This window comes from Plecotus auritus (genome assembly GCF_963455305.1).
Source record: "Plecotus auritus genome assembly, chromosome: 1".
Taxonomy (NCBI): domain Eukaryota; kingdom Metazoa; phylum Chordata; class Mammalia; order Chiroptera; family Vespertilionidae; genus Plecotus; species Plecotus auritus.
The window spans coordinates 194842846-194870521 of NC_137770.1; the positions used below are offsets into that span (position 1 = coordinate 194842846).

Genomic DNA, 27676 nt, shown 5'->3' on the forward strand with positions numbered 1-27676 from the left:
CAGTGGCTTTGAAGCTACCAATTATAATTGCTTTGGTTTGGAGTACAGAATGAGTTGACTTTTTCAAACCTTAAAGGCCTCAAATTATAGGACTCACAGTGAAATTATTTTGCTAACCTGACACAAAGAGCCTCTCTTAACAGAACTGTATTCCTTTCCGCCTCTGCTTACAGACTGGCTAACTCTAGCCTGAGTTCATCTCTGTCAAAGGATTTTGCTGGGAGAGCATGAAGCAGCCAACACACATCAGCTTTCCTATGATTTCCCCTAATGTTATTTAGGGTCTCAGTTACCATGTGGCCTGCCTTCTAAAATAAAGCAAGCAACTATTGTATTAATGCTTTGTCTCAGCATATCAGAGTTTAATCAGCTTTAACCTCCAATATCTATGCCTCTGCTTCCTGCCTCCTGCTTCCCAACTGCTAAACATATTATGCCACATATGTAGGTCATGCCACTTCATGCACCCCATTTCTGGTATCAAATTCTATTTTAATTAGGATGTTGGTTTGGAATGTGTAACAGAGACTCAAATGTAATACATAAAGGAATTAGAGTAGTCCTTTCACATTAAAGTCTGGAGGTCCAGGACACCCAGGCCTTTCTATCATATAGCCCTGTCATCTGTCAGATATTGCTCTTATCCACGTGGTGCAACATAACTTATCATCACACTTTTCAAAGCAGCAGGGTGGGGAAAGGTGGCAGAGGAGCATCCCTTCCTCTCTTTAAGAAAGGTCTGGAAGCTGCACCTCCAAGGGAACTTGGAAAATGTAGTCTTTACATTGTAGCCACATATCCTGCTACAAAACAGGAGTCCATTCATTATAGGAGGCAAATGCAGCATCTGCCTTTAGAGCTATCAACTCAGGAATTCTCTGAATTAGGAAATCTTGCAGGGAAGTTATTTTTCTAACTCAAGTTCCGGTGAGGACAACATTCCTTACTTTAGCTCTGGCATTTTTCTCATCATCCCTATCTTGTGAATCATTATCTGCTCCATCTACTTCTGGTAAATCTACATCTTTATCACCACACATGTTGTCCGTCATCTCAAAGAAACAATAAAAATTAGTCATGTCTTCATCTGAATCATCTTACCAGTCTTTCCAATTATTCAAGACCATACTAAGCCAATTAAGCTTTGCCATTTCTTTTGTTAACCTTGGCCATGATTGGGCAGCTTCTCCTTTTCCTAAACAACATAAACTTGATCTCTCAGTTCTTTTGTGCTTGGAATCACTTGGATAAATACCGTGAAAAATATTAATTTCATTAAAATTATCACTTTCTCCAAGACAATTGAATATAATTTGGATTTTTCCAAATTTACATTAACATCTTTACTGTCTTCAACACAAAATTCAATGAAGACACAGTTCCTTCGGGTGATTATACCACTTTGCAAAAGCAGGCTGCACCGTGAACAGGGCCTGGGTTTCTGGTGAATGCGTGGGTGGGCAGTGACTCCATTCCCATGGTGACTCAGGCGTTGGCCCCTTCTCACTTCCCTCAGCACTGGGGCCCAGAGAGAGTGCCACTCATGTCAAGGGGAAGAGGAAGTGTAGGAAAAGGTAACGAGGACAGAAAATGAACTGCGTGCGTGAGCGTGGGAATGAGGTGTACGTGGGAGCCGGGGCTGGTGAACTTAACTGGTATTTTTATGTAATTTTTACATTATAGCAAATAAATACTCTATACTTAAACTTTTAATGAAAAGTAATGAAACATTTAGAACAAAATTGTGACAAATAATTAAAGTTAAAATGTTTTCAAGTAATTTAATCAATAAGAAATAAGTGAACTATTTGTTTACAAGCATCGAAGCCATTTGTGCATTTGTATGAAGAATAAAATAGTATGTTTATAGTTTTGAGGAAAGCAAACTTGAAGCAGTACTTTTTTAAGGTAAAGTATTCTCATTTTCCCACAAATGTTTCTCTCTTCTATCCTTCCATCTGAGAAGCAGAATTTAGCTTTCACCACAGCCCCTTTTTAGGAATACATGGCTGTAGTACAATGCTTGGTTTAATCACTCAGGTACATGACACATCCATATTGTTTCCACAAAATAACACCTTAGGAGAAATCACACATCTTTATAAAGCTTTTCATATCCCTTTTCTCTCCATAGTTTTGGATATTTAGGAATTAACAGATTTGGAACAAAATAAATTAAGGACAACAGGCACAGAAAAACAATTGCTCATTATCTGCTATGCCATAGCATTTTTTAAAGCCTCTTTGATGAGAGTAAATTTTTTGTTCTTTGAGAGCAGTCATTTAGTGCTCTACTGGGCATACAAAATAAGTAACAAAGCTGAGAAATATGGGAGGTAAAGGGGAGAGATCAACCAAAGGACTTGTATGCATGCATATAAGTATAACCAATGGACACAGACACCAGGGGGGTAAGGGCATGAGTGCGGGGGTTGAGGGGGGGAGAGAAACAGCAATGGGGGGATAAGGACACATATGTAATACCTTAATCAATAAAGAAAGAAGATAAAAAGATGAAAGAAAAAAATAAAGTATGTGTTTATATGTCAAAAAAAATATATGTTGCTGAAAATAATCTGGGAAAGATGTCAAGTTAGGTATCTTATTCCCCTTCGTCCAACTCCAGATTCCCATTAACATGAACAAAAGTACATAAGAAATAGGTCAAACATTGTATGAATACTGGAAACCTCATGCCAAAAAGTAGACTTTCCTTTAGAAATAACATAAATGAAATGAATGAAAGAAAACTAAGTGCTGATTCCCAATATTTTATAATCATAAAATAGTTTTTTAATCATAAAAATCTTTATTTGCTTTTCGATTTTTCTATATATATATATTTATAAGTGAGATTCAGACATTTCTTCCTTTATTGATTTACAAATATGGCCATTTTACATAATGTTTTGCAATGACACATTATAAATTACAGCTCTTAATCCCAAATCAACTTCTTTCAAAAAATAATATTTAATTACATTAAAAAAATTGATGAAGTCCACTGGATTCACATTAGTTATGCAACATTTCATAGCGTGGTCCTACTCTTAAAAATCAAATTTTACGCTCAATATAAGTTTGTACTATGTGAATGTGGTGTAAGATTTTCATAAAGAAGAGTTTATAGTTGAAAATTACATAAAATTTCAGCACCACAGTCAGCAAAATAAATTAACAAGTGGAGAATGCTGATGGCCTGGTATGAATACAACCATAACATATCATTAAATAAATTTAAAGCAGAAACATTTCTAGGAAGTTCCTACTTAGATTTTATACTGAGATATATAGATTAGGTGTTTCCATTACAATATTTTACCATTAATATAGTTGTCTAAGATTTTTATATTCTCAAAGATACATTTCTACTTTCTCACCAAATTTTAGGCAAAAAGAGTCTGTGAGTCTTTCAATTAAATATGCCCTATTGTTTCAGCAAGGCTAATAAAGAGTCATCTTGTTCAGATAAATAACTCTAGAGCAATTAGTTAGTCCCAGCTGATGACTGATTTTATAATATTAGTTGAATTTTGGGTGGGATGCATGGAAACCTACCAGAATTTTCCTAGGCTCTTTGCCAGAGAGAATTCTTGTCAAGAAAAACAGTACTGTGATTTCAACTTTGAACTCTGAACTGTACATTGTGTGAACTTGTCAAATACTCAGCCCACAAATAACCTCATGCTCTTTCTGAAAATCTTGCCAAATGCAATGAATCTGATTTAGTGGAAAACAAGTGTTTAAGGCCAAGAAAAATACACACATTGTGTATGGAGTGTCAATAATTTTGGAAATATTAGTTTACCTCAATTCATGATTTCACTTTAAAAGAATGCAGTGTTGTTTCTGCTGAAATATTTTTACCATAATTAGTTCGTTTCTCTCCCAAGAAAACATTGTCTTCATATATTACTACATTTGTACATTATTTTCTTAGAGTAATTAATTCAGATGGTTAAGACGTGATGCTACTAAGGTCAAGGTTTCTGATTCTATACCCATTCCCATGCAGATCACTTAAATTATTAAAATTACACCCTGTGGCCTAAATCCTGCCCACATCACTTTATAGGTCAAATAAGGCCCCTCTACCACCTCCTTGGCCCACAGGGAGGCCCCGTGCATGAACCCTGTGGTCCTGGGGCTTCAATAAAGTTTTCCTTTCATTGACTGGAGCAGCAAATACCTAAATGACCTAAATATACCAATTAAAAGACAAAGTGAATTAAACACCATGGACTAATTATATTCTGTTGGAGGGGCTAAAAGAATAATTTTTCCTGCCATCTTGTAAGTTCTTCTGGCTGGGCTAATAATAAAATTAACAGAGATAGATTAACAAGAAAAACTACATAAAGTTTATTATGGATGTATATGCCATGGGTGCCACAAGATAGGAGACCCCCAAACACATTGGAAGTTGAGGTTTATATGCCATTTTGGACAAAGGACAAGAAAGGAATGGAGATCTGGGATTTCAAAGGGGAAGCAGGCAAGTCACAGGTAGACACGAAAACGACAATGGGACAGAGGAGCCTACAGCAGAACAGGTTTTCACACGGATCCTTCTTTGTCTACCATACTTCAGATAGACTAAGGTAAAAATGCTGACCACTTCTGGTTTGGCACTGCCCAATTCAAATCAATTTTTTTTGCTCAAATAAACTGTTAAAATTTTTAATATGCCTCAGTTTATCTCTTAAAAGTAGTCCCTCAAAATTGATCAATTTCATTTTCTCAATATTCCTTGTTTCATTGCCTCTAATAATTAAAGGCCAGTGAGTGGTAAAAGCATCCTTACCTGCAACTCACTACCGGAGTATGTAAAAATAAAGTTAGCTTCACAGTGCTTCTGCCAGATGTATAAACATGTATAGTTCTGTAAACTAGCCCTTGGGCTCTCCAACAAGAGCCTCATATTAAAGATGGATTCAGAGACAAACAGCATTCTGGGGGCAGGATTAGCTGATCTCAGCATCCTCCTCATTTATGCAGTAAAATAAAGGATTGAGGCAAGTCTACAGATCTGTGTCAATCTAAAGGGATTAAGCTATTGGATGCCCCACTTTTCCAACCCCAGCAACACAAAGTAGTGGTGCTTGGACAGTTTCTACCCAACCCACCTATCTTGAAAGCTCCTATTTCATCAATGAAAAATTATGTCTAACATTACTTATGCTAGTTAACATAGTGTACCATCTCATTTTATCCATACAGCAACCCTCTTAGTAGCTATTACCATTGCCCTCATTCTATATATGAGAAAATCGAGGCTTAGAGTTATTAATACCTTCCCCATTGATATCCTGTTATTAAGTGAAAGCAAGATGCTAACTCAGATACTCTAGGCCCAAATGCCTGCTCTTAACCATTTGTGACCCACTGTTTCTATGTTTAAAAAACACTCCAAGCCCCGTTCCCTGGAGATTCCTATTTGGCAGGCCTGGGGGACCCAAAAATCTACTAAGCAAGGGAACCTCCAAGAAGATTCTATGAATAGGCAAGTTTGGGAAATCCCACACTATGCTATCCTGAATCCCTAAAAATTATAACATAAATGTAACCTAAATGCTAATATAATATGTAACCTAAATCCATATATTCTGGCTTTTAGATTTACTTTTTTTTTATGAAGATGAAGAATAGCAGATAGTCTTTAATCTTTTTATATTTTCCACCTTTTAGAAAATTGTTAGTGAATTCCATATCCACAGTCTTCCAGAAAACAGCAAAACATAATATAATGGTCATATTAAACATAAACACAAATACACAGAGTAGCCCAGCCAGTGTGGCTCCATGTTTGAGCATCAACCCATGAACTAGGAGGTCATAGTTCAATTCCCAGTCAGGGTTGCAGGCTCAATCCCCAGTAGAGGGAGTGCAGGAGGCAGCCAATCAATGATTCTTTCTCATCATTGATGTTTCTGTCCCTCTCTGCCTCTACCTTCCTCTCTCTGAAATCAGTAAAAACATATTTTTTTAAATTAAAAAATAAAGAAAGAAAAATAATGGCTAATAAGAATAACACTTTTTTTCCTTACATAATTTACTTTAAAAATAATGAAGCAGGAATTTTAGGGGGACATAGGCAAGCTTATGGATTTTTTAGAATTGGGGTCCATGGAAAAAGCATGGGGCTGCAGACTGGGAGAAGGTACATTTCCATAACACAAGGAAGCCAGGTGCAGTTACATTTCCATAAGACAAGGAGGCAGCAATAGGTATATTTCCTTAAGACAAGGGAACTGGAAGTAGCCAAGAAAGGTCACATTTACAAAATAAAGAGAAGGAAGCCCTTCATTCAGAAGGAAGGAGAGGGGGAGAACCTCACACGTCCCACTTGAGGTTCAACCTTTGAGCACAAGAGTTACTATAGTAACCAGTCTAAGGGAATAGCGACCAATCAGAGGGGATATCAAGGCACCAGCATCTGCAGCCTTTATAAGCCCTTGGGAAGAGGAACCCAGTGGGACCCTTCTCCCCTTCCCCACGTGGGAGCCAGTTCAGGGACTTTTCCCCCTCCCTACTTGGGAGTCTGTACTTGTTCTTCAATAAATCTCCACCTTTGCTATCCCATTTTTCTATCCGTGGATTCATTCTTCGATTCCGGCGGACAAAGAATCTGGGTTCCAGTCCAAAAATTCGGTATCAATAACTGAAGTAATCTCTATTAAATAATTATTGAATATATTTAGGTAAACAAATGTGGAAAAGTTAACATGTTAAATGTCAGACTAATGTTTCTAAAAAATCAAGTTAAAAAATAACAAAGCTCTAGGAACCCTGCTAACTGTCCTTGATGCTGTTGGTGAAGAAGAAGAATTTTCCCTCTATCCTCCTAGATTCTTGGCTGAGACCACCCCCCCCCCCATGTAATAAAAAACATATTAACAGGAGAAAAATAAATGAAAGTTCAATATTCTGTATACCTTCTATATATAAGAATTGGACTCAGGAAAACTGAGTAACTCCCAAGCCACCACCTTAAATACCATCTCCAGCTACAGATAAAATAAGATGTTGTGGTGAGGGGGGAGTCAGTTATGGGAGGTTATCAGGCAAAGCAAGGTAAACAAGGATAAGAATGTTATTCAAACTTAGCTCATTGCCTCTCCATTGATGAGAGTTTCTAGAGATTTAACCCTCCTCCTCTTCCTGTTATGGAGAGGGAGACACCCTTAACAAATAAAAGATTTCCCTTATAAATGTAAATATCCCTGACAAAAGGGTAGCTTCTACTAAGTGTTCAGAGCTTTTCTGGCATCTGCTGCTTCTGAAAAAATAATCAGCTCATGATACTCCTTATACCAAAGAGGTGTATTTGGGGTAGCAAATTATGTTCCCCTTCACTGGTCAATTTTGTTAAACATACTTAAATTATAAAAATTTTAATATATATAGCTGTTGACTAAATGATCCTTTTCTCTGTATTTGGGCAAAAATACAATTTCATCTATAAATTTACACACACACACACACACACACACACACACACACAGCATTTCTACGGAGATCAACTTTCTTCCAGCTTGATTACCAGACATTTTCACTTTAACTTAAGAGTCTGCTATTTTTACACAAGACTATAATCATCCCCCAGTGTAAAATCACTATTCAGGCCATTCAACACTGTGTTTTTTGGTGTGTTTTTTTTTTTACAAACAACTCCACAATAAAGGAAATGTTTTTAAACAGTGAATATGTAACAAGGCAACATGTGATTAAAATTCAATACATTATCTCTTTCACATTTTATTACTGCAGGTGCAGAACACAACTGTTCAGAGGCTTGCTAAGGGCAAAGTTCCCTTTCATTGAAAACAGTTCTGTTTATACACCTGTGTTTACAATGATTCTAAATGAAAAGACCTAGGAACAGATAATGGAACAAGAAATAACACTAAACATTGTCTTCACAGAAGCCTAAATCAGTCCTTCCCCAAAGAAAGGAAGGAGAAAAATCCCTGTATCTAGCAAAGGTATCTCCAGAGATGCGTGTGTTCTCAAAACTTTATGTGTAGTAATAAATGCATTAGATTATAAGGGGAAAATATTTTTATCAGCCCTAATGGAGAAATAGTTACCAGGAGCAAGAGTTAAGAATTTGCTCTGTGTCATGTGTTATATAGTTATCCTTTCCAATTCAACTGGTATGTATTAAGTACCTATTATTCATTCAACAAATATTTATTGAGAGCCTACCATTGTTGCAGAAGACCAAAGAAAACCAAAGACGCTTCTAAGAAAAAGGAGGGACACTGTTTAATACACCGGCGGACTCAGGGAACGGCCTTCCAAATCTGAGTGAAGGAACATGCCTAGGGCTTTCCTTTATATCTCCCACCCTGTGGTCTTTGTCCCACAAACATGGATTATGCTTCCGGTCCTTTTCGCAGGCCTTGCAAGAAGGCCCCCAGATGTTGGGGATCTCCAGGCCATATCTGATGGTCTGGCCTGGCGCTAGTGTTAATAACCCTCCCTCTGGGGCAGTGCACTGTTCACAGTAATAGGTTCTGCAAGACCAGTATCTGGGAAGGAGAGAGGGACTTAATTATAGGTTATCAGGAATGTACACTGAGCTTGCTGGCTTGGATTCAGATCACTAGCCCCAAATATCAGGGTTACATTGGAAATAGCCCTTTTTAGCCTTCTCACCATATGGTATACAATGAAAAAAAAAATCATGAAATTATGGGATAGGCCTTGCAAGATGTAAAAAAAAAATGACATAGAAAATAAAAATGCTAAGTACAGCCTGTAATCTAATTACTAATAAGGCATACTAAACAACAGCTACCCAAAATAATCCCCAAAACTATGACAATTCAAAGAGAAGTAAAGAGAGGTACACTGATGCAGTAAAAGCTTCTGGAGTGTCTTCCTTATGCCTGACACTATCCTATACCAACTTACTTGTTTGAATATTTTTCAGTCATATTTTTGTGCAAAAAATTAAAATTTAAAGTTATCAAGACTGCATTATAAAATTTACAAAAGCCTCCATTAATCAAAAAAAAGGGGGGATAGTAGGGTAATATCATGTAAGGCAAAATATCCTATAAGTAAATTACATCTAGAAAATTTTTACTTTACAAAATTAATTTTCATTTGTAATGCTAACAGCAAGACACCCATGAAAAACACACATGGTGTCTAAATAAGACAAAGGAAAATCGTTTGGGCAAAAATAAAAAGGATCCCAAGTCTATTATATAGAAAAGATTCCTTTATTAACTTTTGGTCGAGAATATGTTTGTATATTTTCAGAAAACAACTCCAAGACCATGTGGATTCCTGCAACAGAGAGGAATTGACAGGTCTGCTCCAACCACGAAGACAAGAGGAGAAACAGTTCAGAGATGGGAGACGCTGACGACGCCTTGCCACGCTAGCAGTCAGCAGCTGTGCGACGCAGCAGCTTGCCTAGGACCAAACCAGAGAGGGTCGGACCTGCATTGCCACCATGTGCCCACCATCCAGATATCATTGCTGACAAGTACACTTAAGGAACTGTTTGACATTGAAATGAGGACTCAGAACTGTTGGACATTGAAATTTGGACTCAAACATTTTTTATTATTATACGTTTATTTCTAGTCTGCAGAGGCAAGATTTTTTAAAGGAAAGAAAAGGGGAAAAAATAGATACAGAGGCAAAGAAGCATTGAACAGACTGTCAAACTACAGCGGGAAGGCAGAGGAGGTTTTTTTTTTTTGGGGGGGGGGGGCTGTAAGAGATCAACTGAAGGACTTGTACGCATGCATATAAGCATAACCAATGGATAAAAGACACGGGGGGGGTGGGGGCAGGTAAAGGCATTTACTGGGGGGAAGGGGAGGCTGGGGGGAGGTCAATGGGGAAAAAAAAGAGACATATGTACTACTATTTGTAATACTTCAAACAATTAAAAAAATAAATAAATTTTAAAAAAATAAAAAATTTAAACACCCAAAGAGTGAGAATAGTACATTAAGTCCCCAAGCCACCATCACCCAGTTTCCACAATTATCCATGTTTTCTGCCAATCATTTTATCTGTCATCTCATTCTTCCCCTCCCCTCCTATGTTAAAGGAAATCTCACATGTCGTATCATTTCATACTTATCTCTAACAAATAAAGACTTAGAACACCTGTGCACATATTATATTATTCTCACACAACAAATTATTACAACATTTAATTTCTTAAAAACAATTCAGATTCAGCCCTAGCTGGTTTTGGCTTAGTGGCTAGAGTGTCGGCGTGCTGATAGAAGGGTCCTGGGTTCAATTCCGGTCAAGGGCACATGCCTGGGTTGCAGGCTCAATCCCCAGTGGGGGATGTGCAAGAGGCAGCCAATCAATGATTCTCTCTAATCAGTGATGTTTCTATCTCTCTCTCTCCCTCTTCTTTCCTCTATGAAATCAATAAAAATATATTAAAAAAAGAGAAAGAAAAACAATTCAAAATTAAATTCCTTTTTACCATATAATACTATCTTATCATTAATGTTTTTCACCTACCCTACTTAATTTAATTTACTTACTGAATTTTTTACCTGCCTTATTTGACTTAATATTCTACATGGACTTGGTTATAAAATTGAATTCACTTTGAAGTTTCTCAAAACCACATTTTTTAAGTATATTTTTATTGATTCCAGAGAAGAAGGGAGAGAGAGAGATAGAAACATCAATGATGAGAGAGAATCATTGATCATCTGTCTTCTGCATGCCCACACTCCTGCAACCCTCTACAGGGGATCAAGCCCACAACATGGGCATGTGCCCTGTTGGGGAATTGAACTGTGACCTCCTGGTTTATAAGTTGATGTACAACCACTGAGCCATGCCAGCCAGGCTAATACAAATTCTTTCATGCTGAATCCATCTTTCCTTAGGAAGTGCCTCCTCCTTGGTGCCACCCATGAATGCTAGTTTACAATGACTCTCAAAAGATGACATTGTGCTATATTGGTGATAAACACAAAAGCAAGTCTTACCCAGAGCCTGCAGGAAAGTGTGAACGATAATTCCCTTTCTGGTCATGTGAAATCTATCTTTGGGATTTTATAATGCAGAACAAACATCTTCCAATAATGCCTCTTCTTCAACTCCTCAGGCTGTCATCACTGCATTCCTAGAATGTGATCTTTCATGTTAAAACTGCAACCCCATCTTCCACACACCACCACAAGTGGGCAGATAAGGGGAAGAGCCATGCAGAGAGGGAAGAGCCCACTGGAGCAAGGAACATCCCCTCTCTTCCGACATGGCTTAAGACGAACCAGGGTTCCTTTTCAGGTTTCCTTTTTTCCTTTCATTCATTTGTTCAGCAAATATTTGTTGACAATTTCTTCTTGCCTGACACTGTGCTCTTTACTTTTCCCACTGTTTTCGGACTTACTCGCCCCTCTCCCCCATTTTACTGAGTTATAATTGACATAACAATGTTGTAAAAGTTTAAGGAATACAGTATAATGGACTGACTTGCACATATTGTGAAATGATTACCACAATAAGTTTAGTTAATATCTATTATCTTATATAGATACAAAAAGGGGAAAAATGTTTTTCCTTATGACGAGAAGTCTTAGGATTTATTCTCAATAACTTTCAAATACACCATACATCAGTGCTAATTATAGTCATCTTGTTGTACATTATATTCCCAGTACTTATTTATCTTATAACTGGAAGCTTGTACTTTTGATCACCTTCCTCCAAATTCCCTCCCTCCCACCTCTGGTAACCATGAATGTGATCTATTTTTTAAAATAATTTTTTTCTTTTCTTACTTCTTTTTTATTTAGATTCCACATATAAGTGAAATCACACAGTATTTGTCTTTGTCTGATTTATTTCACTTAGCATAATGCCCTCAAGGTCCATCCATGTTGTCACAAATGGCAGGATTTTCTTGTTTTTTTATGGCTCAATAATATTCTATTTTATATTGTCAGGGCCCAGAGCAGGCCACACCAAAATATCCCACAATGACATATCACTACCTGAATTAAAGTTACTTGACAGCCATTGTAAGAAGAGTACATTAACCCTCCCTGTCTCTTTGAATGCAGGAAATAAGTCTCCCCTCTGAAAGGTGCCCAGAGTCAACCTCCTCACTGAGCTAAGAGATCCATGGCCCAGGAGCCTGTAGAAACAAACCTTGTCTCTTTATTAACTTACTACTGAGGCCAAACTTTGTTTGGATTCCTCACTAATGAATATCCAAACCTTAGATTCCTTTCTAATGAGCACTAATTTGTTTTTGTCCTGTCAATTCTTCACAAAAGTATTGTTTCTTTTTCTAGAAAAGTATCAGATGCTGGCTGAGTAGTTCATCGTTTCTCATTTCTTGGAGCATTATTGATGATTCTCCTATGTGTACACATTGTATTTTTTCCTCCTGTTAATTTGATCTTGTGTCAATTTTATTATTAGTTCAGCCATAAAAATTTAAGAAGGGGAAAATTCTCCCCTTTTCCTGACAATATGTATGAACTACTTTTTTCTTTATCCACTCATCTGTCAATAAACATTTAGGTTGTTTCTATGCCGTGGCTATTGTAAATAATGCTGCAATGAACATGGGGGTGCAAATATATCTCTTTGATATAGTGTTTTTGTTTTCTTTGGACATATTCTCAAAAGTAGAATTGCTGGATCATATGATAGTTCTATGTCTAGTTTTTTTTTTGTTTTTTTTTTTTTAGAAACTGCCATACTGCTTTTCATGGTGTCTGTATCAATTTACAATCTCACCAACAGTGCATAGGGTTTCCTTTTCTCCACATCCTCACCAACATTTGTTATCGCTTGTCTTTTTTTATGATAGCCATCCCAAAAGGCACAAGATGATATTTCATTGTGGTTTTGATTTGCATCTCCCCAATGATTAATAATTTTGAATACCTCTTCATATACTGTTGGCCATTCATATATCGTATGTGGAAAATGTCTGTTCAAACCCTTTGCTCAAGTTTTAAGTTGTATGAGTTCTTTATATATTTTAGACATCAACCCCTTACCAGATATATGATTTGCAAATAATTTTTCCCATTGTAGGTTGCCTTTTTATTTTGATGATTGTTTCTTCTGCTCTGCAGAAATTTTTTAGTTAGATGTAGTCCCACTTTTTATTTTTATTTTTGCTTGTGCTTTAGGTATCATATCCAAAATCATTGCCAAAACCTCAAGAAGTTTTTTTTCCATGTTTTATACTAGGGATTTTATGGTTTCTGGTCTTTAATCCATTTGAGTTCATTTTTATGAGTGATATAAGATAGGAGTCTAGTTTCATTTTTTACAAGTGAATATCCAATTTTCCCAGCATCATTTACTAAAGAAACTATCTTTTCTCCACTAGGTATTCTTGTCAAATGTTAGTTTATAATATAGAATATTTCTTAAAATAATGTTTTCAAATATATTAGATAAGCTATCGGTAAATGTTAATTATTTAAAAAGTTGCTGTACCAAAACCACAAAATGTCATAAGGTACTAGATATATTGGTTTCTTAATTTCTCAACATAGAAATCAGTTTGAATTTAAACTGGTTTAAAATCTAACTTTAGTTATTTATTCCACAATTGCTTATGACAATATATAAAATACCATGCTAAGATTAGGAGGGGACTAAAACAGGGGACTAAAACATAGCCTGTGTTCTCAAGGAGACTATAATCTAATAAAAGTTCTAAAAACTTTACATAAGTAATGACAATGCAAAACTGAATGTGACTTATTATTAGAAAAATACAGATAAAATAATATTATGTTACCCGCTGGTGTGGCTCAGTGATTGAGTGTGGACCTATGAACCAGGAGTTCAAGGTTCAGTTCCTGGACAAGGCACATGCCTGGGTTGCAGGCTCCAGCCTCAGTAGGGGGTATATGGGAAGCAGCCTATCAATGATTCTCATCATTGATATTTCTGTATCTCTCTCCCTCTCCCTTCCTCTCTGAAGTCAATAAAAATATATCTTTAAACAAGTAATAATATTATGTCTTGAGATCCCAGAAAAAAAGGTGAATAGCACTATCAAGGTATATCAAGGAAGGCTTCAAGAAATGTTTCAGTATCTCTGAGTTTCTTTCTATTTTGTTTGTTTATTTTGTCCTTTAAATTACACATACAAGTGAAATCACATGGTATTTGTCTTTGTCTGACTTATTTCATTTAGCATAATACCCTCTTAGTCCATCCATACTATCATAAAAGCAAGATTTCATTCTTTCTTATGGCCTAGTATTATTCCATTGTGTGTACCAACTGGTAGTTACGGACTAGTCACAGAGATGTAAATTACAGCATTGGAAATATAGTCAATAATATTGCAATAAGTATTTATGAGGCCAGGTGGGTACTTGAAATATCAGGCAGACCACTCTATAAAGTATATGATTATCTAACCACTATGCTGTACATCTGAAACCAATATAGAGCAGCACTGAATGTAAACTATAATTGAAAAATTTTAAAATAATAATAAAATTAAATACAAATACAAATATTTCAGATGGGCTTTGAATAATGGACAGGATTATATGTAGGGAGATTAAGAGAGAGGTCATTTTAGTGAGAGCAAAGCTGTGCCTGGCACAGAGCAGGCCCCAACACATAGTTACTCAGCAAATGAACAAACAGTCATATGAAAAGGCATAGAAGCAAGCCAGTCCATAGCCCATGGGAGGTACAGGGAGCAGTTCATGTGGGTGAATGTGAATAGGAAGGAAGGTTGTGGGGAATTAAGAAAAGTAGGCTGGAGCAATGGGTGAGGAGAAGCTAGGCAGAAGCCACACTAGAGCTGTGTTTTAGTAAGACAAAAACAGGACATGAAAGTCTAAGGGCAGAGACAAGTGGTAGGAGCAGAGAATTGTGGGGCACATAACCATTTCCTACATCACAATGCATCGTCCTGCACTTTGGGTGTGAAGTACTAGAAACACCCTTTAATGTAATAGAATATGAAACACAATTGGATTTCAAATTTGCACCCAAATGTGAAACTAATCCTCCTACAATAGTAACAATGACCTATAGTGTCAAAATAGAAACACACACACACACACACACACACACACACACAAACACAATACCACCTGGAGGAAAGAGCCATCACTATGACATCAGAGCACTTACCCTTGATCTCACATCCAAGTTCGGGGCTACTTTCCTATTGCTGTGATAGAAGTCCTGCCCCCGTGCTTTCCTTTCCCAAAAGTCTATGTTTTGAGCCTCTACCAAATCCCCAGGCTGTAACTTCTATACATGGGAAATCACTATAAATTAATCTTTAAGTCAATAATTACAACTCAATGATTCAATTTATAAAATGTCTTGACATATTATCTGGTTTGCTCATTATAATAGCATCTTTTGAGAATTGTCTTCGTTTTACTCAAATCAGTAATTGGTAGATAAAGTTTATGGAAAGATCTTGAAATGTCATAGAGAAACTTGCTATATTTCTTTTATTTCTGACTAGAGGCCTGGTGCATGAATTCATGCACGGATGGGGTCCCTCAGCGTGGCCTGAGGGGATTGGGCTGAAACCAGAAGTCCTACACTGCCTGCTGCACCCAGTCAGTCCTGATTGGGAGAGGCTCATGCCACCACAGTGGTGCTTGCCAGCTGTGAGCCCTGAATCTGGCGCCCATCCTGAAGGGGGTGGGGGTGTTGGGATGCCCTTGCCAGCACAGGATCCAGATCCATCCGCTGACATTCGCGCTGGTTGTGGGGAGCCACCTGGCGGCTACTTTTATATCGTTTCTTCCTTGCAGAGTGTCTAGGGAGGGGAAGCAGCCACGGTGCCTGAGGCTGACTTCCCGGAGGCCAGAGGCACAGGCCTGATGGTGCCTGGCCCATTCTCTAGAGATTGGACCTGTAGGAATACTAAGGGAGTAAGTGGTGGCCGCCAGGCTGGTGGGACACTGGAATGAGTCGGTCAGCTGAGCGGCGCTCCCACTGTGGAGTGCACTGAACACCAGGAGGCAGCTCCTGCATTGAGCGTCTGCCCCCTGGTGGTCAGTATGCATCATAGTGACTGGTCATTTGGTCACTTAGGCTTTTATATATATAGATTGGGCAAAAATGTATAGATTTAAAATGTCATTTAAATGAATAATCCTGCCACTTATACTTACAGTGAGATTCTATAATATCTATGCCTACTTTTAACATGTTTTCAACTATATGTCCTAAATTATAAATCATCAAAGAAAGGATAGTACATACTTTATCAAAACCTAACAAAAAAAGTAAAAATGAAAATTACATATATATAAATATATATATAAGGTAAATTATAATCAAAACACAAAGTCTTGACATATGTAACACAACCAAAATTTTATTTTTTTTAATATATTTTATTGTTTTTTTACAGAGAGTAAGGGAGAGGGATAGAGAGTTAGAAACATCGATGAGAGGGAAACATCCATCAGCTGCCTCCTGCACACCCCCTACTGGGGATGTGCCCTCAACCAAGGTACATGCCCTTGACCGGAATCGAACGTGGGACCCTTCAGTCTGCAGGCCGATGCTCTATCCACTGAGCCAAACCGGTTAGGGCCCAAAATTTTAAATGGCAAAGTCAAATGGAATGTCATAAAGATACCCCATAATTAAGCTGTTCCTGATATAACTTTTTTAATAACTTTGGGGTGTCAGGTTTCCTAAAATGTGGGTATCATCTGGTTGTCTAGACTTTATACTAGCAATAATTTGTACTTGCTTTCAGCAACCTTTGGAGAAAAGAAAGTTTTTCAAAAAGCCAATAGAGAGAGAATGAGAAGAAGCCACAGACTTGAAGAAAACATTTGCAAAAAGCACATCTGATAAAGAACTATTTTCCAAAACATACAGAGAACTCTTCAAACTAAATAAGAAGAAAACAAACAACATGGTATTTAAAAAATGATCCAGATATCTTAACAGATACTTCTCCAAAGAAAATAAACAGATGGCATATGAAATTATGCTCCACATCATATATCATAAGGAAAATGCAAGTTACAACAATAGGATACCACTATACACCTATTAGAATAGAAAATCCAGAACACTGACAACACCAAATGCTGGAGAGGATGTGGATCAATAGGAACTCTCATTCATTGTTGGTAGAAATGCAAAAAGGTACAGACACTTTGCAAGACAATTTGGCAGTTTGTTACAAAACTTAACATACCTAACCATATGATCCAACAATTATACTCCTTGGCATTTACCCAAAAGAGGTAAAAACTTAGGTCCACACAAAAACATGCACAGTAATGTTTTAATCATAATTGTCTGCTTTAATCATAATTGACAAAACTTAGCAGCAACTGAGATGCCATTAGATAAATTAATAAACAAACTGTGGTACATCCAGACAATGGAATATCAGTCAGCACTCAAAAGAAATGAACTATTGAGCCATGAGAAAACATTGAAAAAACTTATAAATGCCATAATAAGAGAAAGAAGCCAACCTGAAAAGGCTGCATACTGTTGTAGAACTACATTCTTGAAAAGGCGAAACTATGGAGACAGTAAAACATGAGAGGTTGCCAAGGGTTGAGGAATGGATGAATACGCAGCGTACAGAGGATTTTTAGGGCAGTGAAAATACTCTGCATGATACTGTGATAAAGGACACATGTCCTTATACATTTGTCCAAATCCATTGGATGTACAACATCCAGAGTGAACCATAATGCAAACTATGAATTTGGGTGATTATGATGTGTCAATGTAGGATTATCAATTGTGACAACTGTACCACTCTAGTAAGGAATGTTAACATTCAGGAGGTTGTGCATGTGTAGCGGCAGGAGGCATATAATTCCTCTCAATTTGGCTATAACCCAAAAACTCCTGTAAAAAATTAAGTCATTAATATAACATATGATATGATAGGATACATAGGATAGGATAGGATAGGATAGGATAGGATAGGATATATAGGATAGGATATGACACGAGAAAAACAAAATTCAAAAATTTATTTCATTCAGATTCAATATGCTGAGATAGGATTAATATATATACAAATTAGTAATCAACTATATAGGTGGCAGTAATTGTTATGTATGTTATAAATGTTTACAAGAGTATTTTTTTATTTAGCCTCTTTTTGCAGTATAGATTTGGTTGGGAAAAAACTCAGGAACAGAAAATTAGTAGCAACTTCTCAGTCTCTTAAGTCATATTTCAGGCTGGAACCATAGTTTAGCTAATCTAGAAAAATTGCCAAAGTTTCATTATATATGTTGTCACAGCCACAACTATAAAATACCAAGTAGTAGTAATGATAGAGTTATATTTTCATTTTACCTGTACTTAATTTAGAAAATATTTATGGTACAATCTCTACCCTTTTGTTAGGTGAATATTTTTATAAAGACATGGCCCATGTCTTTATGTTATGAATTTATCCAAATTCATTCCATAGAATTATTGCTTCAGCACATCTGTGTCCCAGCCAGCAGTCAAAATCATAGGGTCAAAATGGTAAGCCAAGGAAGCCAAGTGTCACTCTTTGTGGTCCCTAACCAAAACATGTATGAAACTATTCACATAAAATATAAATACCAAAATGAAGAGTACATAGAACTAAAATAACTATGTTAAGAAATTCCTTTAAGCTACCTCAAGAGTAGTTTCATGTGGATGTTGGGGATGGAGGGGGCTAGAAATAGAAGATGGAACCTATTAGGATATATTATATACCCTTCAGATGATGGGGCAGGGAGGGTTCCATGCCCTTAACAATACTTTGGCTACAACATTCTTCCTGCAAATGTTTTATCCTGTGGAACTGCACACGAGATTTCATTTGCAAAACGATTTTGCTGAAGGGAAGAAGAAAAAAAACTTTGAAACATCACAAGTTGTCAAAACCACAGTGAGATGTCAGCTCACATCTATTAGAATGGCTATCTATCTATCTATCTATCATCTATCTATCTATCTATCTATCTATCTATCTATCTATCTATCTATCTATATGCCTAATATGCAAATTGTCCCCTCAGGAGTTCGACTGGGAGGCTGGGAGTTGGATCGCTCGCTATGATGTGTGCTGATCAACAGGGGGTGGCGCAGAATGAAAGAAGGCCCCAGACAGCAGCCAGGGAAGGGAGGCCTCCGCTGGCAGCCGGAAGGCCCCGATCGGCCCTGATCGCCATCCAGGCCTAGGGACCCTACCCATGAACGACTTTTGTGCACCGACCGGTCCTCTAGTTATCAGTAAGACAAAAAAACAAGAAGTATTGGAGAGCATGTGGAGAAAAGAGAGTCCTCATCCACCATTGGTGGGAAAGCAAATTAGTGCAGCCACTATGGAAAATGATAGGGAGGTTCCTCAAAATATTAAGACTAGAACTACCATATGACCCAGCAGTTCCTGAAGATTTACCTGAAAATATGAAAACACTTACTTGTAAAGGTATGTTCGTTGCAGCATTATTTGCAATAGCCAAGACAAAGAAACCTAAGTCCACGGGGGATGATTGAATAAAGATGCGCACGCACACACACACGTGCGCACGCGCACACACACACACACACACACACTGGAAAACTACTCAACCATAAAAAAGATAAAACACGGCCATTTGCAACAACATGGATGGATCTCGAGAGTATTATGCTAAGTGAAATACTAGGTATACCAATTAATAATGTGGATTTTTTTCAATAGATGGAGTTACACATATGTTGATATATATGTGATTTGATATGTATGCTATTTTGTTGTATTAACAGAAAGCTTCAAAACTTCATATGTCAAATTTGCTGAAGGTGTTAATATCATAGATATTTTTACACTTAAAAATGTCGAATTTCTTGCCAAAAAAAGAGCATTTGTGGGAAGTATTAATTCATTACTTTATTTTGAAGAAAAGTGCTGCTGAAAGTTATCAAATACTTCGGAAAGCTTATGGTGAAAATGCTCTATCTCAAGATATTTGTGAACGCTGGTTTAAATGCTTTAAAAGTGATGATTTCGATGTGAAAGACAAAGAACGTCCAGGTCAACCGAAAAAGTTTGAAGACCAACAATTACAAGCATTATTGGATGAAGATGCATGTCAAACTCAAACACTACTTGCAGAAAGATTAAAAGTTGCTCAGCAAACAATTTCCGATCATTTACAAGCAATGAGAAAGATTTTAAAAGAAAGAAAATGGGTGCCACATCAACTGAACAAAAGACAAATGGAAAACCGAAAAGTCATCACTAAAATGTTGCTTCATTGGTATGAAAGTCTTTTTTGCATTGAATTGTGACTGGCAATGATAAGTGGATTTATTTTGAGAATCCCAAATGCCCAAAAGCATGGGTTGATCCAGGTCAACCATCAACATCGACTGCAAGGCCAAATCACTTCGGAAAGAAGACAATGCTCTGCGTTTGGTGGGATCAGGAAGGTGTGGTGTATTATGAGCTCCTAAAATCAGGTGAAACCATTAATACTGATTACTACTGACAACAAATAATCAATTTGAATCATTCTTTGATCGTGAAACAACCAGAATGTGCCAGAAGACACGGCAAAGTAATTTTGTTTCATGATAACACACCATCACACACTTCAAAACCAGTTAAAGACACCTTAAAAGATCTTGCCTGGGAAGTATTAACCCACCCGCTGTATTCACCAGACCTTACTCCTTTAGATTACCACTTGTTCCCATCGATGGCACACGCGCTTTCTGAGCAGCACTTCAAAACATACGTAGAAGTGGAAAATTGGGTCTCTGAATGGTCTGCCTCAAAACAAGAAAAGTTCTATTGGGACAGTATCCACAAATTACCTGAAAGATGGGGGAAATGTGTAGCTAGCTATGGACATTACTTTGAATAAAGCACTTTTGATGTTTCTCTTGAAATTATTGTGTTTTCTTTAATTATAAAATCTACCATTATTAACCAGTACACCTAGTAAGTCAGAAGGAAAAGGACAAAAACTGCATGATTTCACTCATGTGGACTATAAAACAAACAAACTAATAAAAGAAAAGACTCATAGATACAGACAACAGAATGGTGGTTACCGAGGGGAAATGTGATGGGGAAGAGATAAATGGGTAAAGGGGCCAAATAAAGGGTAACTGAAGGAAACTAGACATTGGGTAGTGAGTACACCAATGTCATATTATAATGTATACCTGAAAATTATATGATGCTATTAACCAATGTTACCCCCAATAAATTTAATTTTTTAATTAAACATTTTTAATCACAAGTTGAAACCAATCACTCAATTATACACTTTCATTTGAAGTTACTAAGCTATTATTCCAAAGGCTGAAATTACTCATTTTAAGCAAAAAAAGTACTAAATATGAACAGTGTTTTCTTTAACACACAAATATTAACACTACTAATGGTCCGGTGCACAAAATTCTTGCATGGGTAGGGTCCCTAGGCTTGGCTGGTGATCAGGGCCGATTGGGGCCTTCTGGCTGCCGGCTGGGCCTCTCTTCCACGGCTGCCGGCTGCTGGCCAGGGCCTTCCTTTGTTCTGTGCTGCCCCCTGGTAGTCAGCATATCTCATAGCAAGCAATCAAACTCCCGGTCTCCTGGTCAAACTCCCAATGGGACAATTTGCATATTAGCCTTTTATATATATAGATACTTTTGACTCTTAAACACTTTAATACTCCATTTTAAATCTTCCTGAGGTTGGGAAATGAATATCCGTTAAGGAAGACAATCATCATCCTAATTAACTGAGATGACTTTAACTAGGTATTTGATAAAAGAGTGAATAAACAGATGGGTGGATAAGTGCATGTATCAAGGTGCTGTTTCTTGATGTTCATAATCCACCATATAACTAAGCTATATATCCATATGTTACTGTATTCCTCAGAATCTCATGGGCAACAGCTGCTGGAAAACAAGTCCCTATTTCCCACACTGCACACTGTCTGTGCCCACACATCTCATAGTTATCCTATTTAATACAAATCCTTTAGCTCTCGCTCCTTAAGCAAGGTCCATAGCACCATACTTGCCAAATCAATATGAATCTCTTTCTCCTCTGTGTTTCTGGAGTATGTTGTTTATACTTCTCTTGTATCAGTTGGCACATTCTGCTTTATGCAATAGATTTATTTGAATTTATGAGTTACTCTCCTCTCTGTATTGTAAGCTCCTTAACAAAAGGATTTTTCACATTTAACTTTTATCCCAACACCTGTCATGCAAAATACATTCACTTAGTAGTAGCTTATAACAAACATATATTTATTTGAATTGTAAAGGTGTTATAATTAGTGTTTAATAAGCAAAGAGTAAGAACTGTATGTTGATTCAGACTATTAATCAGAAATAAGGTGCAGAAAACTTGGGACAATTGAAATGACCATTAGGAGATTCTGCATAGGCAAGTGGTCTCAAATAGAGTTGCAGCTCAATATGAGACTTAAAGCATTGTCACTAGATTGCCTGGCTGTGGATCCTAACTCTTCCATTTCCTAGCTGGATGAGTTGCTTAATCTCTCTGTTACTAAGTTTCTTATTCCATATAAGGGGTCTAATACAGCCCTTAAAACTCAGAGGATGATTTATGAAGATTAGATGAGATAATACCTGCATAGCATTTATTTTAATACCTGTCATATTGTCATACAGAAAGCAAACCACTGCACAGAATACACCATAAACAATGCCCTCTGGGGGCACTGATAGTGAATTATTATTAATTCAACATATAGCTGCTCTCTCTTACTCTTTACTATGAAGTAAAAGAAGTCTAAATTATAGAATGTTAAAGAGGAACTAGGCAAAGAGAAATTTTATCCTAGAAAATAACGTTCAAAGGTTCAGCATGTGTTTGCATGATAAGCTTCCCAAGAATCAGATGACTTCACAGCAATAAAACAGTAACAAAAAAAATGGTGAAAGAAGTCATATACCCTGACAAATTAAAAGTGCATAGTACATAAGCCAGATTCTTAAAATCTTTTTCTTTGAATAAACAAGTAAGAAATGTACCATGTTCCTAAAAACCAGATAAATGCTGTAACATCATGTTAATTGCTAATTTTAATTTTAAAATATTTTATATCTCATTTATCTATCTGGATATTCCCAGAATTATTTTTATTAGAAAGACAATGATTCAGATTAAGTTAACTCTAAACAAACTTTAAGCAGTGATAAAATTAAATAAGTAATGATTGAGAACAGTTAAGAATCAGTGAATTAAGCACCAAATTATTCATATAAGTTACTATGCAAATTTCCTATAGTTATATTATCATTTTATGATTACCTTAATTGTAGAAATTTTCAATATCCCATGTCACTCAGGCCTTTCATTAGTCTAGATGCTCAAACTCAAAAACTTATTTGAGTTGTAAAGCTTTTATGATTCATGAAGCCACCACTCAATTGTCCTAATTATGGATCAAATGGCCAAAGGAAATAATTATCCTGTGCTCCTCTGGCAGAGGGAAGCAACTTAATTATGACACATATTCCAAAACATCACCAAATTTTACCCTTAACCTGGTCCTCATTCATGTAACACATATTTCCTTGTTTTCCTAGTGTAGATTATTATTTTTTGGAGCTCATTCTAATTCCTAACATTAAAAAAATCTGCCAGTCTCAATGGAAAATACTTCTAAATGTATAAAACTTCTCCTTACAATAGATAAAAAGAGCCAAGAAGGTCAAGGTTTGAGTTCTGTCTTTGTCACTAACTCACTGAAGGAACTTACGCTAATAACTAAAATCTCGGTTTCTTTATCTGTGAAAATAGAAACCCTCCACCTTCCTGTGATTGAGATAATTTAGTTCCATGCCTAACCATATAAACAGTAGCTAGGAAATTTCCTGAATTATCATTATAGATTCAGAAAGCTCAGAACAGAAAGACCACATGTGACTAATTCTTACGGATTTAGGAGACCAGAGATATTCAGGGGAACACCAGGTAACCCTTTGATCTCTGCCTCTGCTGAATCCCAACTTCCATCCTTGGATAAACACTCCTGACTATCTTCTCGGCAACTCCAAAAGAGTGGAAACAACATGCATAGAATCTCAGAGTTAGAAGAGTTTCAAGAAGAGATATAGGCAAGGTGCCTGCACAGAGGTGACAGACAACCACTCAAGGCAGATGGTGTTAAAGATCTCTAAGGATCAAACTCCCCCATGTTCCTTGGTTACCTGTTTCAATGTTTAATCCCTACTTTATAGTTATGTCCATCTTTATGACCAACTGAACTATTTCTCTTGCTACAATTTAAAAGTATTTCCTTTTATTTGGTCTCCTGTGGAAGTAAAGAACATCTGTTCTGCATCTTTCATATAATAGCCTTTCAAATACTTGAAGACAGTTAAATCACCCCTTGGTCTTTCCTTCTCCAAGTTAAACAGTTCTGATCCCACTGAGCCCTCTCTTAGGAGCTAGTCCCCATTCCTTACATCACTTTTGCTGATCTTCACTGGACCTTCTCCAGAGTCTCCATATATTCATTGCCAAATGAAAAGACCAAAATCGAACACAGCAATAATGCCAAATAAAGCAAAAGGATTACTTTTCACTTCTGTATCCCTCTCTTGATAAAACATTCCAAGTGGTGTGCTTGCCCTTTTTTCCAAAAATATATTGCTCTTTCTAATCCTCTTTGCTTTGTAATCATATATACTATCATCTTGTGGTACCTTTCTCCAAGGCTCATATCAGATTTCAGGTGCTTCAAATAATCCCTCCCTGTGAGTAAGGGCCAAATTTAGAAGCACACAGCTTCAGAACATTTTTCTACCTTCTATAAAACTAAAATAGAAAAGCTGTGAAAACAATATCAAAATTCACACAATCCACAAAATAACCAGCCACCTTTATATCTTGATGACATTTTGAAAACATGTTTTCTTCATATGTATGTAGAAATTCATTTTCTTCTTACGTAAGAATGATATAATCTGACAGACTTTATAGCAGTATTGTGTAAACAAATAATAACAAAAATGAAAAGGTTAAATTTGAAAATAATTCATCAATGAATTTGTGAAAATGGTGAGTCCTTAGTACATTTTAAATGAGTTTTGCAATTTTGATCTACAGCCCACTTTATAATAATACACATTAAACATACATTAAAAAAATACCTGCTCGATTTAAATGTCTAAGTATATAATTGCACATAGAAGTAAGTTTTTAAAAGATACATGCAGGTGTAGATTTTGGTGATGTAATTTTTTACAAATAATGCAGGTTCAAATTGCAAGAGTTAAGTCACAGTGCTCAGGTGAGGCCCTGGGTTCCATACCTAGGATTCATTGTCAACCCTGGATAAACATTAGTGTTGCAAATTGAATGACAAATTATATTACTACTACCTTGTCCACAGTACATCCAGCACTCTCAAATCCTGAATCAAAAAGCCATATATTGAACTAGTACTATTTATCAGGCACTATGATTGACTCTGATGAGGCAGTGGTGAGCAAGAGAAAAAGGATACCTGCTCATATGAAGCTGACATGGAGCTGAGGAAAAAGACTGCATATATTTATCAATCAATCAATCAATACAAACAAAAATAAGACCTCAGGGGAAAAAAATAGAGCAATGTTATGGCCAGTGACTGGGTGGCTGGTTTTGACTGCCAGTCTAGGGATACCTCTATTGAGAGCTGACATATGCACCGAGGTCTGAATGACAAAAAGGGCGCCAACCACAAACTGATCAGGCAGAAGAATTTTCCAAACTAAAAGAATAGTCAGTGCAGAGTCTATGACAAGAACAAGATTCATGTTCACAAAGGAAAAAAATCAGAACTATTAGTTAATATTGAAAAAAAAGAGGAAAAGGATTGAAAACAGTAGAATCATTTTAAACCTATCCATAAAAGCCTTGGATTCCACAAACAAATCATTGCTTCTACTCTAGCCCCTTTTGTTTGAAGATTAACTTGTTACAAAAAGCAACAACTATTAAAATGGAATATTTTGTTGCACCTATGTAAATAAATTGCATTTATTTATTTATTGCTGTTGGCTTTTCCAAAACTATTTAGAATTAGAATATTTTAAAATCACAGAAAAAAATTAAAGGAGTACAAATTTATTCTTAGGTGGAGAAAGTTTGTTATTGCTGTCTAAATCCAGGTGCAAAAACATTTTTGCTAATGTTACAAATTCACTACTTAAGAGAGAAAAGCTACCCAAACACACCTGCACCTTTTCAGAACTGATTTAATATTGTGTTAAAGTAAACATATTAAGGACATGAATGTTTAGTCATCAAAAAGTTCTACTGCCCAATTTAGTACTTAGAGTGAATGAGAAAAAAAGCTATTTGGATTCTGATAAAGATAAACCTGCATTTCAAGACTTCCTTTCCAAACTCAATATTATCAGGTAATACTCGGTGCTTATGATTTCACTTTACTATGTGCTTGGTCATATGACTTACATGATTGAGGATATATAAAATAAAATTAAATAAGTAAATACCAAAAAAAACCCCACAAATTTTAGTACTAAAGGTCTGAAACTTAATGTGTTCAGTAATGTTAGTAATTTTTGTTATCATTTCAACAATGGAGGCATAAAGTAAAATTGCCTCTAACCAACTCAGCCAATGTGGTACCAGAATATGAGTTACCCAGACAATAGATCATGATTTCTCAAGGACAGAATCAAACTCGTCGCTCTCACATAAACATGTTCACCAGAGTCTTGTTATTCTACTCATCCCTGATACCTTGGCACATGTATTCCACTTATCCTTCATTCCTGAGATACTGTTGAGTTTCTGCTCTGGTTTTTGGCCACTCTAACCACAGGTCTCATGCCTAGACTACAAATTTAGAAACAGCTGGGGATTTGCCTTGTGTGTTAGTTCCACTCTTAATGATAATGGACTGCATGATAATGGAGTGTGTTTTCATAAATTTTTAAGACTCTTGGAGAAACTGAGATGGTGGCATAGGTAAACACCTAAACTGCTGCCTCGCACAACAATTTCAAAACTACAACTGAAAGACAAAACGACATCATCCAGAACCACAGGAAGGCTGACAGAGTGGAAATTCTACAACTAGAAGGAAAGAGAAAAGCACACTGAGACTCAGAGGAACTGCAGAAGGCAGAGGTACAGAGACGCATGCATGTGGAGAGGAATGGCAACTGAGTACACGGCTGGCTTTCTCAACCGGGAGGGAGACAGAAGCTCCTGACTGCTCTGAACTCCAGTTCCGGGTGAGACTCTGGGCACCCAGACTCATTCGGGGAGAAACTGGACTGTCTGGCAGTGGGCGAAACTCGAGGGTGGCTTTCTCTCAGAGGTGCTTGCAGAGATTACCATGGGACACTGAGACTCGGGGGGCTAACGGGAAGCCATTGCTGTCTGCTCGGAGCTGAGACTCTGCCCCATCTAAGCTGAGCACAGAGGCTTTTGCAAGTCTTGTTTCATAAGGGTGTCTCCAGCACAGAAGTTCTCCCAGCATAGACACAGCTGATCCTCACAGCCAATTGGCCTGGAGGTCAATTCCTCCCAGTGATACCAACAACAATCAAGGCTTAACTACAACAAGACTGTGCACACAGCCCACAAAGGGGTGCACCAAGAGTGTTCACCTCAGGTAACTGGGGAGGCTGAGCCACTGGACCCCATAGGACACCTAACACAAAGCTACTCTATCAACTCAGGGAAGCAGCCAAAATG

At 36.9% G+C, this 27676-nt stretch overlaps 1 protein-coding gene and 1 pseudogene across 2 annotated transcripts in view; both read right to left on the reverse strand.

The window, feature by feature from the left end:
* Nucleotides 1–27676, reverse strand: part of CFAP299 (cilia and flagella associated protein 299) — a 576588-nt gene that overhangs the window by 511557 nt on the left and 37355 nt on the right. The gene's annotated exons all lie outside the window — the stretch shown is intronic.
* On the reverse strand, nt 944–25761 carry LOC308255720 (prostaglandin E synthase 3-like; annotated as a pseudogene). The gene is made up of 3 exons: nt 25629–25761; nt 1143–1441; nt 944–1052 (listed from the first exon to the last, which is right to left on the reverse strand). The product of its transcript is annotated as a prostaglandin E synthase 3-like (transcript).